The 15,765-nt window shown below is 42.4% G+C and overlaps 1 pseudogene; it reads left to right on the top strand.

Annotated features, from left to right (window-relative positions):
• The first annotated feature begins 828 nt into the window (after nt 1-828).
• LOC123733355 (kinesin-like protein KIF2A) lies at nt 829-11,211 on the top strand (annotated as a pseudogene).
• The last annotated feature ends 4,554 nt before the right edge of the window (nt 11,212-15,765 follow it).

The raw sequence follows: 15,765 nt of genomic DNA, 5'->3' as shown, positions 1-15,765 counted from the left end.
AATGTGTTTCTTAGCGCTCATGCTTTATCTTTGGCATCTTATTGCGTTTGCTCTAAGAAGCGTTGAAGTGTACTTTGAAAAAAAGGACAGACCGGTACAAACGAAATGGATCACTATTATACATTTGACCTAGATTATTTTGGATTATTGTCTTCCCTGAACTATTTCAGCGCGGCGAGAAATCCAACTGTGTGGGAAAGAGGTGAGAGAAACTACAGGAGAAGAGAGAGAGGAGGCGACTTCAACAACAGGAGCTGAGAGAGAAGAAAGCACAGGCAGGGTCACTAATTACACAAACACACACCGTCCACACACACCAACACACACACACACACCTTTAACCGTGTGCCATTCTCTCCCAGGAGGTAGATGTGACTGTACCAAACTATGAGATCATGTGCAGATCAGAGACTTCCAGAGCCAGTCTTGACTACAGGCCTCTAACCACTGCTGATCTGGTATGTATATATCTAAATCTGATCTGTCTCCTGGTCTAGTTAGATGTAGATCTACTTTTAGATAGTGGTGACGCGTCTTCATTCGCCGCTAACTGAATCACATCTTGTACATATGATATTGTTTCACCTTTCAGATCGATGAGGAGCACAGGATATGTGTGTATGTGTTCCGAGCACGGCCCCTCAATAAAAAGGTAAGTATCAGAATTTCCTAAATCGAACACAGGCACACCAACTGTTTCATGGTCAGATGGTCTTTTACATGCAGAGATTTAACAGCATCGGTAAGCATCACACTCCTCACTCTTTCCAATTGAAAACATTCTTTCTATTTCAAAAGTGGGTTATTCAGAACTCCTTTTCACCTCACCCCTCAGAGTTGACTATGAAGGACCTGGATGTGATCACCATCCCCAGTAAGGACGTGGTGATGGTCCATGAGCCCAAGCAGAAGGTGGACCTGACCAGGTACCTGAGAACCAGACCTTCCGCTTCGACTACGCCTTTGCCCACGACAGCACCGACAACGACATGGTCTACAGGTACGTTTCAAGAACAAAAAGAATGGTGTGAACTGGGCCGAATTCTTACTGAGGAAGTGTGTATGAGTCAAATCTTCCATTGAGATAAACGCATCATTTATTCCAAAGTACACCACCGGTCAAAAGTTTTACACCACCTCATTCAAGGGTTTTCTTTGTTTTTACTATTTTCCATTGTGAGAGCCAGTTTCATCATAGCGCTTGATGGTTTTTGCAACTGCACTGAAGAAGGTAATGATGGACCGTTTTGAGCTGTTCTTGCCAATAGTCTGGACTTGGTCTTTTACCAAATAGAGCTATCTTCTGTATACCACCCCTACCTTGTCACAACACAACTGATTGGCTCAAACGCATTAATAACCTGTTGGGGCTACAGGTTAGCAATGAACCCCGAGCCGGGATTACTAACAAGGCTGGAAATTCAAAACATCAAAATCTAATAATTTCAATTTCTCAAACAATCAACTATTTTACACAATTTAAATGATAAACATCTCCTTAATCTAACCACATTGTTCGATTTTCAAAAGAGGCTTTACGGCAAAAGCATAAAGTTAGATTATGTTAGGACAGTACATAGCCACAAAAGTACAAACATCCATTTTCAATTCAAGGTCAGGCGTCACCAAAAGCAGAAACCAAGCTTGAATTATGCACTAACTTTTGTCAATCTCCATCAGATGACGCTCCTAGGACATTATGTTATACAATACATGCATTTTTTGTTCCATCAAGTTCATATTTATATCCAAAAACAGCATTTTACAGTAGCGTGAAATTCAGATTTTTTTTCTTCTCTGAAATGCTTCCGTGGTGAACATAACAAAATTACTATTCGAAAACATTGGTAAATTATAATATTGTCATTCAAAGAATAATATATTATCATCCTCGTAATTGCTACCGAATGGCCAGATCTCAAAATAACTTTACTGGGAAATCACATTTTGCAATAAGCGGGGTGCTATGCTAAGAACAACAGGCTATGCTATACAGTTAGCATCATCTAAAATCGATAATAACATTGTAAATATCCCCTTACCTTTGATTATCTCCATCAGAAGGAGGCATCCCAGGTCCGAACAAATGTGGTTTCTTTTGACAAAGTTCATAATTTATGTCCAAATAACACCAAGTACTTAGCGTTCATTTGCTCCCACAAACGTGGTGGGGGCTGGTAAAATCACGCCGAAAAGCTAAAAAAAACCTAGTAAATAATCTATTTATGTTCGTTCAAACATGTCAAATGTTGTTTAGCATTAATCTTTTGGTCCATTTTTAACGTTAAACATCAGTAATATTTTCACACAACCTATCCTATGTCTAGATAAAAAATGATGACAAACTCATGTTTCTCAGATTTATGCGACATGGCGCAAAAAATGAAGTGATGACATGTCAACTTCCTTGGATTCTAATTTGCTCTCTGTTTATCATAGACGCTTCAAACAACTTTATAAAGATCGTTGACATCTAGTGGAAGCCGTAGGTGTTCGCGAAATGAATCCTTTCTCACTATGGTATCTATAAAACAATGACACTAAATAGTACAGTCACAAAATTCACATTTTTTTTGGATCTATTTTTCACAGGTTTTTGCCTGCAATATGAGTTTTGTTATACTTACAGACACCATTCAAACTGTTTTAGAAAATTCAGAGTGTTTTCTATCCGAATGTGTTAATAATATGCATATCCTAGCTTCTGAGTTGGTGTAGGAGCAGTTAAAAATGGGCACATCTTTTTTCAAAATGTCTCAATACTCCCCGAGCCCCAACAGGTTTTAAGAAGGAAAGAAATTCCACAAATTCACTTTTAAGAAGGCAATTGAAATGCCTTCCAGGTGACTACCTCATGAAGCTGGTTGAGAGAATGCCAAGTGTGCAAATCTGTCATCAAGGCAAAGGGTGGTTATTTGAAGAATCTCACATATAAAATATATTTTGATTTGTTTAACACTTTTTTGGTTACTTCATGATTCCATGTGTTATTTCATAGTTTTGATGTCTTCACTATTATTCTACAATGTAGAAAATAGTACAAATAAAGAAAAACCCTTGAATGAGTAGGTGTTATAAAACTTTTAAATGGTAGTGTATAATATTGTAATTTTAAATGATCTTTACTGTGATTTGGTTGACATATCTAAAGCATTTCTTCCCTCGTTCCCAAGGTTCACCGCCCGGCCACTGGTTGAGACCATCTTTGAGAGGGGGCATGGCCACCTGCTTCGCCTATGGACAGACAGGAAGTGGGAAAACACATGTGAGTTGAACACTTTCGGTGTGTGTTGGCTTTTTAATGCTAAGGCCATACAAAGTTTATTTTACTGTTTAACGGATTTTTTTGAAAAGTGAGGCGAGCTAATAAAAGATAATAACAAATTAAAGTGAAATACTATTTGAACCACTTACAAAAATACTAAACAACCTTAGTACAACAAAATATTTGACACTTTTGGTATAATAGTTTTGGAATGACAGTCACAGGGACTAAAGTTTGGGTCCTGGTCATGTTACCCTTTTATTAAATAGATGTATTTATTTATTTTATTTAACCTTTATTTAACTAGGCAGAGTCAGTTAAGATCAAATTCTTATTTACAATGACGGACTACCAAAGGCTGGGATTAAAAATAAACACTACATAAAGAGAGACCTAAGACAACAACATAGCATGGCAGCAACACATGACAATACAGCATGGCAGCAACACATGACAACACAGCATGGTAGCAACACACTGACAACACAGCATGGTAGCAACACACTGACAACACAGCATGGCAGCAACACATGACAACACAGCATGGCAGCAACACATGACAACACAGCATGGTAGCAACACAACATGACAACACAGCATGGTAGCAACACATGACAACACAGCATGGCAGCAACACATGACAACACAGCATGGCAGCAACACATGACAACACAGCATGGTAGCAACACAACATGACAACACAGCATGGTAGCAACACATGACAACAACATGGCAGCAACACAACATGACAACAACATGGCAGCAACACAACATGACAACAACATGGCAGCAACACAACATGACAACAACATGGCAGCAACACACTGACAACACAGCATGGTAGCAACACAACATGACAACAACATGGCAGCAACACAACATGACAACAACATGGCAGCAACACAACATGACAACAGCATGGTAGCAACACAACATGGCAGCAGCACAACATGACAACAACATGGTAGCAACACAACATGGCAGCAGCACAACATGGTAGCAGCTCAAAACATGGTACAAACATTATTTGCCACAGACAAAAGGGCAAGAAGGTAGAGACAACAATACATCACGCAAATCAGCCACAACTGTCAGTAAGAGTGTCCATGACTGAGTCTTTGAATGAAGAGATTGAGATAAAACTGTCCAGTTTGAGTGTTTGTTGCAGCTCGTTCCAGAGGCTGCAGGGAACTGAAAAGAGGAGCGACCCAGGGATGTGTGTGCTTTGGGGACCTTTAACAGAATGTGACTGGCAGAACGGGTGTTGTATATGGAGGATGAGGGCTGCAGTTGATATTTCAGATAGGGGGAGGCCTAAGAGGGTTTTATAAATAAGCATCAACCAGTGGGTCTTGCGACGGGTATACAGAGATGACCAGTTTACAGAGGAGTATAGAGTGCAGTGATGTGTCCTATAAGGAGCATTGGTGATAAATCTGATGGCCGAGTGGTAAAGAACTGCTGTCAGGAGTTGGATATGTCCCGGCTGAGTTTTAGACATTTTCTCGAGACATAGTTTTTATAACGGATGTGCTAGCTGAAATATATAACAGTCTACTAAAGCTATCTTACTGTAATAAGCTGCTTCAGCTTCTTTTCATCTTGAAGTCTTTATTCAACCCTTCTTCATTTTAGTTTTTATGTGAAGCTGGGCTTACCTGCAGTCAGATGACCAAACCGCACTCTAGTGGAATATTATTTATATTTTTCATAATTTCATAATTAATAAACATTATTGCATTTTATTAAGCCTAAAATGTGTTTAAGACTACCAAGAAACACACTGTGTGACCCTGATTTTACCCACGGCAGTAAAAGGTTTTAAACATATATCAATTTTGTCTGGCCTAACTTGATAAAGCATATACTGTATGTTTGTTATCACACACTTTCTAGTCTTTCTTTTTTGGCACATTGCCTTTGTTTGAGAGGAGAAACAACCCCTTTCCCTTTCAGACAATGGGAGGGGATTTTTCGGGGAAGAACCAGGACTGTTCTAAAGGGATCTACGCGACTGGCTGGTATGAACACTACACCATATCTCTCTCTCCGGATAAAGTTGCTTTTCTTGAGTTAAAATGTGTTCCTTCTGTGTAAAGTTGTCTCTTCAGTGAAACCCTTTTCTTTCTGTGCAGCGAGAGACGTGTTTCTCATGCTGAAGAAGCCAAACTACAAGAAGTTAGACCTCAATGTCTTCGCCACCTTCTTTGAGATCTACAGCGGGAAGGCAAGTGAAGTGACCAATATATCTTCAAACCCCCTGGAGGATGTGTTGACCGTGTTTATATGACCGTGTATGGTTATCTTGTGGTTGTACTTCTTTAAGTGTTTGACCTGTTTGTATGAACGTAAAGCCAAGCTGCGTGTGCTGGAGGATGGTTGTGGTTGTGTTAACCTGGCCGCGTTGTGTTGTCGTTGTCTTGTGGTTGTCTAGGTGTTTGACCTGCTGAACCGGAAAGCCAAGCTGAGGGTTCTGGAGGATGGGAAGCAGCAGGTGCAGGTGGTGGGGCTGCAGGAGAGAGACGTGAAATGTACTGAAGACGTCCTGAAACTCATCGAGGTCGGAAACAGCTGCAGGTGAAACCTCGGAGGGAGAGAGGGATTATTTCATAGATTGCCATTTTATGTTCTAAAATATATTTTTTAAATGGTCTAATTTCTCCTAGTTTTGTCTCTTTTCCTGCTGTTTACTCTCTATCTCTCTCTCCAACATCTCTCTCCCAGGACGTCAGGTCAGACCTCGGCCAATGCCCACTCGTCCCGTAGCCACGCCGTGTTCCAGATCATTCTGCGGCGGCGAGGGAAGATGCACGGAAAGTTCTCGCTGATTGACTTGGCGGGGAACGAGAGGGGTGCCGACACATCCAGCGCTGACCGCCAGACACGCCTGGAGGGAGCCGAGATCAACAAGAGTCTGCTGGCGCTCAAGGAGTGTATCAGGGCTCTGGGTCGGAACAAGCCCCACACCCCGTTCAGAGCCAGCAAGCTGACCCAGGTCCTCAGAGACTCCTTCATCGGGGAGAACTCCAGGACATGCATGGTGACATAATATACATCTCCTTTAACACATACTGGCCTGGTTTGCTGTTTATCCACAAAGCACCTACGATAATGATTTTCTAATGATGTACCAACCCCACAGATTGCCACTATATCTCCTGGAATGGCTTCCTGTGAAAACACTCTAAACACTCTGAGATATGCCAACAGGTGAGACATTCACCTGCCTAACCTCAGCCTAACAGACTGTCTACATCTCACCTACTACTAATTACTAAGACTGTTAGTCGATGGGGAGAAGTTGAATTAATTGTCATTGCAGAATATTCTTCCTCTCACTCCCCCTTCTTGATACGAGCCAAAACATCCTGACCGGATCCTCTACCGTGTGTGTGTGTGTGTGTGTGTGTGTGTGTGTGTGTGTGTGTGTGTGTGTGTGTGTGTGTGTGTGTGTGTGTGTGTGTGTGTGTGTGTGTGTGTGTGTGTGTGTGTGTGTGTGTGTGTGTGTGTGTGTGTGTGTGTGTGTGTGTCTGTGTGTGTCTCTCCCCTCTCCAAACAGAGTGAAGGAGTTTGGGATCAGCCCGTCAGACATCCCCTTCTCCCAGCAGCAGGGTGGTGGAGGGGGGGGTCGTGCTGAACTCTCCCCCACTAACACCTACGAGTACGATGACTTTCCCACCTCTCCCACCAGGTCTCTCCTCTCTACGACTTCTACTAGCTACCATCCTGTACCTGTCGTCTGTTCTGCCTCTCATTTCACTCCAGGGAGAGGTTACCCCTAAACACAGACCTAGGATCAAATTAACTGTAACCGTATAATAACTATAAGGCCAATCAGGCGATTAAAAATGATATCAATCTGATCCTGGACCTGGGGTAACTTTTACCTACTCCTTTTGTTTCCTTTTTAACCCCTTTCCTTTCTATTAACCATCATCTTAAGGGTTGCTAATGTCTGGTGTCCATATTAGTAAGGGACGGCCTTACATTTTACAGCTTGTTTTATATCATTTATTTAACCAGCATTGGTCCTTCAGTTTCAGTTTGTCAGCGCTGAGTTGTGGCATGATTACATCTTTAATCCTTTCATTCATTTATTGCATTTCATCTATGTTTCTTTCTATGACTCTTTCTTTCATTAATTTCAGAAGCAGTGTTTTGTTTTTCGTGTTATTCATTCCCAGCTTGTCCTTCACTCTTGTGCCTGAGAATGTGTTTTAAAAAATATATATTTCACCTTTATTTAACCAGGTAGGCCAGTTGAGCTACAAGTTGTCATTTACAACTGCGACCTGGCCAAGATAAAGTAAAGCAGTTTGACACAAACAACAACACAGAGTTACACATGGAATAAACAAACATACAGTCAATAACACAATAGAAAAGTCTATATACAGTGTGTGCAAATGAAGTAAGATTAGGGAGGAATGGCAATAAATAATTAGAATTTAGCAAGTAAACACTGGAGTGATAGATGTGCAAGTAGAGATACTGGGGTGCAAACGAGTAAAAAATAAACAACAATATGGGAATGAGGTAGTTGGATGGGCTATTTACAGATGGGCTATGTGCAGGTGCAATGATCTGTAAGCTGCTCTGACAGCTGATGCTTAAAGTTAGTGAAGGAGATATAAGACTCCAACTTCAGTGATTTTTGCAATTCGTTCCAGTCATTGGCAGCAGAGAACTGGAAGGAAAGGCAGCCAAACAAGGAGTTGGCTTTGGGGATGACCAGTGAGATATACCTGCTGGAGCGCGTGCTCCAGCAGGTATGTATATGGGTGGGTGTTGCTATGGTGATCAGTGAGCTGAGATAAGGCGGGGCTTTACCTAGCAAAGACTTATAGATGACCTGGAGCCAGTGGGTTTGATGACGAATATGAAGCGAGGCCAGTCAGCGAGAGCATACAGGTTGGAGTGGTGGGTAATATATGGGGCTTTGGTGACAAAAACGGATGGCACTGTGATACTGTGATAGACTACATCCAATTTGCTGAGTAGAGTGTTGGAGGCTATTTTGTAAATGACATCGCCGAAGTCAAGGATTGGTAGGATAGTCAGTTTTACGACTTGTTGCGAAATAGGAAGCCGATTCTAGATTTAATTTTGGATTGGAGATGCTTAATGTGAGTCTGGAAGGAGAGTTTACAGTCTAACCAGACACCTAGGTATTTGTAGTTGTCCACATATTCTAAGTCAGAACCGTCCAGAGTAGTGATGCTGGACGGGCGGGCAGGTACGGGCAGCAATCGGTTGAAGAGCATGCATTTAGTTTTACTTGCATTTAAGAGCAGTTGGAGGCCACGGAAGGAGAGTTGTACGGCATTGCAGCTCGTCTGGAGGTTAGTTAACACAGTGTCCAAAGAAGGGCCAGAAGTATACACAATGGTGTCGTCTGCGTAGAGGTGGATCAGAGACTCACCAGCAGCAAGAGTGACGTCATTGATTTATACAGAGACAAGAGTCGGCCCGAGAATTGAACCCTGTGGCACCCCCATAGAGACTGCCAGAGGTCCGGACAACAGGCCCTCCGATTTGACACACTGAACTCTATCTGAGAAGTAGTTGGTGAACCAGGCGAGGCAGTCATTTGAAAAACCAAGGCTGTTGAGTCTGCTAATAAGATGTCCATTCGTTGCCATTGGTTCATTGACTGTTTTAACCAATCAGATCAGTCAGATCACGTGGTCAGGGAAAGCTGAATCCTACTAATGTGAGTGTGGTGTGTGCTCGAATCCCCTAGCCTACTAGGGGAAAAATCTGTCAATGTGCCCTAGAGCATGGCACTTAATCCTAATTGCTCCTGTAAGTTACTCTGGATAAGAGCGTCTGCTAAATGACAAAAATGTGTGTGTCGACAGGGTGAAGGAGCTAACGGTGGACCCAGGGGTGATGATGGAGGGACGGGGGGAGGAGGGGGTCACAGCGTCACCCAGCTGGAGGTCCTGGAGGCTCAGTGGGGGTCGGCAGCTCACCACAGAGGGATGACCTCAAACTGCTCTGTGAACAGAACGTAAGAACATACACACACTCCTTCCGTACAGTCACCTCTCTATGTACTGACTAGTACTCTCATCTGCCTCTCAACTCATGAAAGAATATCAGTTTATTTTACTGTCAGATAAAATGTGTGTGGTTCTTCAATATAGGAATGATTTCATAATTCAGCATAACACCTCCCTCCCTCCCCTCTCACTCTCCTCTCTCCCCTCCCTCTATATCCTTTCTGTCTTCCCTCCCCCTCTCTTTCCCCCTCTCTCTCACCCATCCCCCCACTCTCTCTCCTTCCCCTCCCTCTCATCCCTTTTTCTCTCTCTCGCTCTCTCCCTCTCTCTCTCTCTCCTCCTCTATCTATCTCCCCTCTCTCTCCCCAGGAAGAGGAGGTGTCTCCTCAGCTCTTTACCTTCCATGAGGCTGTGTCTCAGCTGGTGGAGATGGAGGAACAGGTCCTGGAGGACCACCGAGCTGTGTTCCAGGTACACATACAAACACACACAAGTACATACACACATACACAATCACACACATATTATTCAGAGTGTGTCTTCTATTCTCTGTGTGTGTCCGGTGCAGGAGTCTATCCGTTGGCTGGAGGATGAGAAGGTGTTGTTGGAGATGACAGAAGAGGTGGATTATGATGTGGACTCTTACGCCACGCAGCTAGAACAGATCCTGGATCAGAAGATAGACATCCTCACTGAGCTCAGAGGTAATGGGGTATATTATAACTGATTCTAGTTCAGAATAAGTCACATTATTTGCAAGTAATTAGCAAGTATATTATTCTGATTTTTATCTAAGCACCCCTTCTCTCCTCCCCTCTCTCCTCCTTTCTCTCCTTTTCTCTCAGACAAAGTGAAGGGTTTCCGTTCTACACTCCAGGAAGAGGAGCAGGCGAGCAAACAGATCAACCCCAAGAGGCCTCGTGCTCTTTAGACATGTCACACACACCTACACACGTACACACACACGCATACACACAAACACACACTAATCTCAACACTTAACTGGAACCCTCTGGCATACAGGATACTTAAGACTGTCATAAGCATGACATAACTGATGTCATAAGTTAATGGTCCTTAATCGATGGTCGTATATTTCTAAATGTGGGTGGTGGCCTAAAGCATTGTTTGATTTGTCCAGAGGGGCAGAGTGAAAAGCTTTAAGATAATTGGGGTCACAGCACAAAACATCTGGAAAACACTGTTGAAAAGAAACTGATTTACACCCTTGTTTAGACCTGAACAAAGTGCTATGATGTAAGTTATGATTTAAGGATTATGAGGTGTTGCACCATTTTCTATGTACAGGCTCCTCCCATTGCTGCTTGTTAATATCATCCATCCATCCATCTGTAAAAGCGAGGGCAGATTCCCTCTCCTTTCCATCCCCCTGTAGACTGTATGTACATGGGTAATGTATCTGTCTGGTATAACGATTATCCACCGCTTCTCATTTAAACAAGAAAAGACGGAAGGATTTCTTTTAAGCACCTTTTTATAAGATTAAAATGTGAGATATGATCGTTTTTTTTATTTGAAGAATTAAAACCACTTATTTAGTAACTATGAAGTACTTCATTAGATCTTGCTCCTGGAGAGTTGTAGTATGTGCAGGCTTTCTTTCCAGTCCAGCACTAACACACCTGATTCAACAAATCAACTAAACACCAAGACCGTGATCAGCTGAATGAGATGTGCTAGTGTAAGCCTGCACACTGCATTCATCTCTCCAGGACCAAGAGCAACGAACACTGATTTAGTATGAAATACCTTTCTGACCACCTCTTCTGATCATGTAGCCTATATGGGTTGAGGAAGTGATCAGGTCTGGGAGCCAACCAGATGCATGCATGCACAAACCAGCTCTGATTGTACTATAAACCTCCATTGATCTGACTGTACCCTCCTGTGTCTACTGTACATAAATCCATTACTCTTTAGGACCATGTTCTCCTCCAGTGTTTCCTCCTACCATTTCTTAGGCAAGGTGGCCCGCCTGGTCAGCACTGTTGCCCCCCCACATCTAAAAAGGCTGATTTGAAATGTTCAGTGTCTTCAACCTTCTGATGTTGCTTTTGGGGGCGTTGCGCCTGCCAAAGAATAAATCTTTCGGAAACACTGTCTTACAAATGCTTCTAATGACTAGCTTGTAGAAGACTGCTATATGTGTTTCTTGCCAGGATAAATATTTATATGTACCAACCTGCCTCTTAACAAGCCCAGTCTCAGTTGTATCTGTCCGTTCTGTTTACAAGGCAATCAATATGCTATTAACTGAAGAAATCCCCTGGTACTATGAATCTTGTAAAAAGTCTCTGTTTTCTCCCACCATCCCATTTGAAAGTTGTTTATAAAAGGGAAGATAGATGTATAGTGAGGACTGAGTTTGGTTTTAGCTGCTGCGGTGTAACTGGGACTTGACTACAGTACCTTATGATAATGTATGTGTGCATCAGATGTAACGCTGCCTGGCGTAAAGAATAAAGAACCACATGACTGACTGGACATACTGCACCTTCTGCTGTGCTTGTTCTGACAATAATTATTCAGACATTGACATCCGTAGAGACCACGATCTCCAATCACACCAATTTTATTTTGTTTTACATCCCAAGTGGAACAATAATTCTAATGACACATTTGTTTACGGAAGTACCCCACCCCACCCACCTCAACAGTGCGATAAATTACACTTAAGACAATTTTTTCTTCAATGTAAAATAAACAGAACATTTACCAAAACATTAAAAATTGTGTTTGCATCTTGTATTTTCATGCATAATTGTAGTTGTGGTTTAAAAGGCGTAAGTGTTGCATTAACTGTTGCTGGGGACGTTCTTGATCCAGATGTGTTGTTCCTGCATTCTCCATCGTCTGTTGTACCAGGCAACTTGTTTGTCCTTCATTTCCCTATTCTTCCCCTCAAAGGACTTGAGATCTGGCCACTCGGATTTGAGTTGAGATGGACTACTTGTCACATGCACAAAGTTGTACTCTTTTGCAAAAACAACAAATTCAGAGGCTGAGAACTGGGGCCCATTTTCTGTCATTAGGGTCTCAGGGACCCCATGTAATGTCATCCTCTGTAGGCTCCCCTGGGGGCTGAGCTCTTGAGAGAGCGTCAGCTGTCACCAGATTCTTGCCTGGGACATACATGATCCGATAGGAGTCTGAATCTTAGTATGCGAGAAGGTAGGTCATCCAGCGCTCTTGTGCCCAGGAGTGAAATCAAAGGCTTGTGGTCTGTTCTGATCACAAAGTCCAACCCTAGCATGTAAGTCTGGAAATGCTCACAGGCCCATGTAGCAGCAAGCGCCTCCTAAATCTCAGCGTATCTATGCTCTGTCTCTGTCATAATGTGTGATATGAAGGCCATGGGCCTCCATTCACCTGACTGTTGCATTTGGGAAAAGACTCCGCCCAGTCCATGTGAGGATGCATCTGCAGACGCTTGTCAGGACAGTGAGAGAACTTCTGTTTTCAAGCTTCTCAAACGCTGTGTGCTGTCACATATCCAGTCATTTTCAGCTTTCAGGAGGTCCCTGGTGGGTTTTGTCAGCTCTGCAATGTTTGGAGAGAACTTGCCGACGTAGTTCACCATGAAGTGTTGAATATCTGCAATGTCTTTGGGCACTGGCATCTCAGTGATGGCTTTGATTTTGCCTTTATAAAGGTGTCATGAAGGTGGCGTGTGGGTCTTTGTGTAGGGAGATCTGCCAGAACCCTGCTGGCGTCTAGCTTGGAGAAAACTGTTGCTCCTGACAGTTTGGCCATCATCTCATCCACTGCGGGTAGGATGTGTTTTCTACACACATTTTCATTCAGATTTGTCATATCTACACTTTTTTCAACAGGGGTAGCGGGACATGGCGTGGCACCGACAAGGCAAAGGGTGTGGCTGACTCTTTCAACTTTGTCTTGTACTCCCCCTGCAGTTTCCCTACTCCTGTGAACACTCTGTTGATACAGTTCTCTGTTGTTAGGTGTATGGCATTCACTGGTTTGAGTAGCTGCAGGTCTTGTATAGTAGGCAAATCTAGAAGTGGGATAACTAGGCCTGGTATGACAAACACTGGGTGTTTCACTGTTTTGCCCATGTGCTCTAAAGTGCCATTGAATTGTCCACACTCCTGTATCGGTAAGTTTCTTGGTCCACACAGGTTCTTTGTCGCTCTGCTGAGGGCTCCATCTCTCTGTTTGGAGAAGAGACTGGCTGGGATGGCTGTCACCGCTGCTCCAGTCTAGCTTGAATGTCATCTGTTGACCTTTCACGTTCACATTCTGTCACCAAACATCAACTGAATCCATAGAGTCTATTTGTCCAAAAATAATATCTTCAATTCTCTCGGTGACATCATGGATTTCATCTAATCCATGACTTACACACAGCTCAGCTGCGAAATGTTCTTTCTTGTGGCGTTTTCTACACTCTTCCTGTCGTGCAGGGCAACTGTACAGTGAGTGTGGCTTACCACATCTTCCACATCCTGTGGTTTGATTGACAGTTCCGTTCCATATCTGTACAATCTTCCCTGGATGCTGTTTGCCCATTCTTTGGAATCTCATTGCATCCATGTTTGCCCCTTTCATGTCTGAGCTACCAGTGCTACGTAGTGTTGTCTGCTGTTCCTTGATTTCCTCCTTATTTTGTAATGGCTTTTGTGAGAGTCAACGCTAAGTCTCGTTGTAGTCTCTCTGACAGCCCATGATCCATAATGCCTACTACCAGTCCGTCTCTGACCGGGTCATTCTCACCAAACTGACATTTTGGGTGCACTACGTCATCACGTCAGTTTGATGGAAACACAACTGATAGGGAAAATGCACATATTTTCTTTGTGGATTTTAGAATATTCACTAGAAAATCTGTAGCCAGTTGGATGAGACCTACCTATAGATTACATTGTGTTTGCACATAAAATGCTTCTCTAAGCATCCTTGACTTTCATGTAGCTCTTTTTGTCTTCACTAGTTAAGGCTAACATGGAGAGAACATAAGCTTTATCCCCCATTGTGTACACTACTGAGTTGACTTGGTATTCTTCAGATCTTTCATTTAAGCTTGCTGCAATACGAAATCTTTCAAACCTCTGGATCCAATTGGGCCAGATACCAAAGTCTGTGAAGTTAACGTTTTCTGGTGGGCTGATTGAAAACAGTGAGTCTGCCATCTTTACCTTTTTCCAGGCTAACTTGTTCAGTTGCTAGCCTATCTGTTGTTGTTAGCTGCTCCTCTCTGCCTCTGCGTGGCTCGCTCAGTCACTCTGAGTGAAAGGGAATGTAAATGTATTTTGTTTCCTTTATCTTCTCAAACCTGAAATTAATGTGTAATGAGTTTTACTTAGTTTGCTTTCTTTCATTGACTATGAACATGAAAGAAAAACGTTTTAATTGTTTTTTAAATAGCCAACGCAAGATTCCCTGGGGGGGTAATAAGGAATATTGGCTTTGTGACCTTCAACCCCAAAGGTGTCTAAACAATATATTTTATAACTTCAGTAGCTGTTTGTCTACAGACACTTAATGACGTAACAGTTTTGCTCATCTTCAAAAAAAGTCTGACTCTTCGGAGTTCTTGGGTTTTTCTGATTTTCAAAAATGTGCCTCAAACTCCCTTTGAACATGGAGATAAGAAGTATGTTTTAAAAAAAAATATTGCTCAGAACCTTTCAATGCTGTGCCATAAAATACTTTCTTAATCACTCAGATTGCTTTACGAAGATTCACTTTCATCATCTATGAGCTTGTATGGTATCTGACAAGAAGCTGGGAGATATCAGGATTGTGTTGAAAGCACTTGCCTGCATTCAACAGTACAGCTTCCATATCTTTTGGCATCTCCTTTGCAATGTCATTGCGAGAACTGCAACTCCTGTCCTTTGGCTGACTGCTGCCTTCTCAACAATAAGTTGTAAATGTCATGCCTGAGTTTTTCTTTCCCCTTTATGCAGGTTCCAATCAGCATGTCCGTAGTCAGAACTAGATTGATTATGCCAGCTTTTGACACTTTGTGTTTGATCTCAAGTACATTCAAACTATGCTTGGGTGGATAAACCTCAAAGCTTCAAAGTTTCTAGAACCATTATCAGCACAACGGATCAACAGTCTGGAGAGTACTCTAAATGTATCAAATACTGGCTTGCGTTGAAGGTCAAGAAACTTTTCACAAAGAGAGACTGAAAGTGTTTCACTCTTTCAGTACACATTAAAGAGGACCAAAACAGCAAAATGTTGAGCACTTTTCTGCTCAATGTTTAAGCTCTTTAGGGTTTTTCTGACAATAGCCTCAACATATTCTTCTGAAAAGTTCTCCATTAGGATCCTGAAACCATAGAATGTATTCCATGCATTCTTGTAGGTGGTCTTGATTTTTTTCTAGTTTTTCTTTGCAATAAGTCCTCTCCCTTGCTGCAAGTTTACTATAAATTACAACAGTTTCTACTGTTTCCGTAACATCTGTTGTCTTGGTCTGTATTTGAGATTAATTTCTCATGC

The sequence above is a fragment of the Salmo salar genome, unplaced genomic scaffold, assembly GCF_905237065.1.
Source record: "Salmo salar unplaced genomic scaffold, Ssal_v3.1, whole genome shotgun sequence".
NCBI lineage: Eukaryota > Metazoa > Chordata > Actinopteri > Salmoniformes > Salmonidae > Salmo > Salmo salar.
Note: the sequence above shows the minus strand (reverse complement) of the source record. Positions and strands in the feature narration are given on the sequence as shown.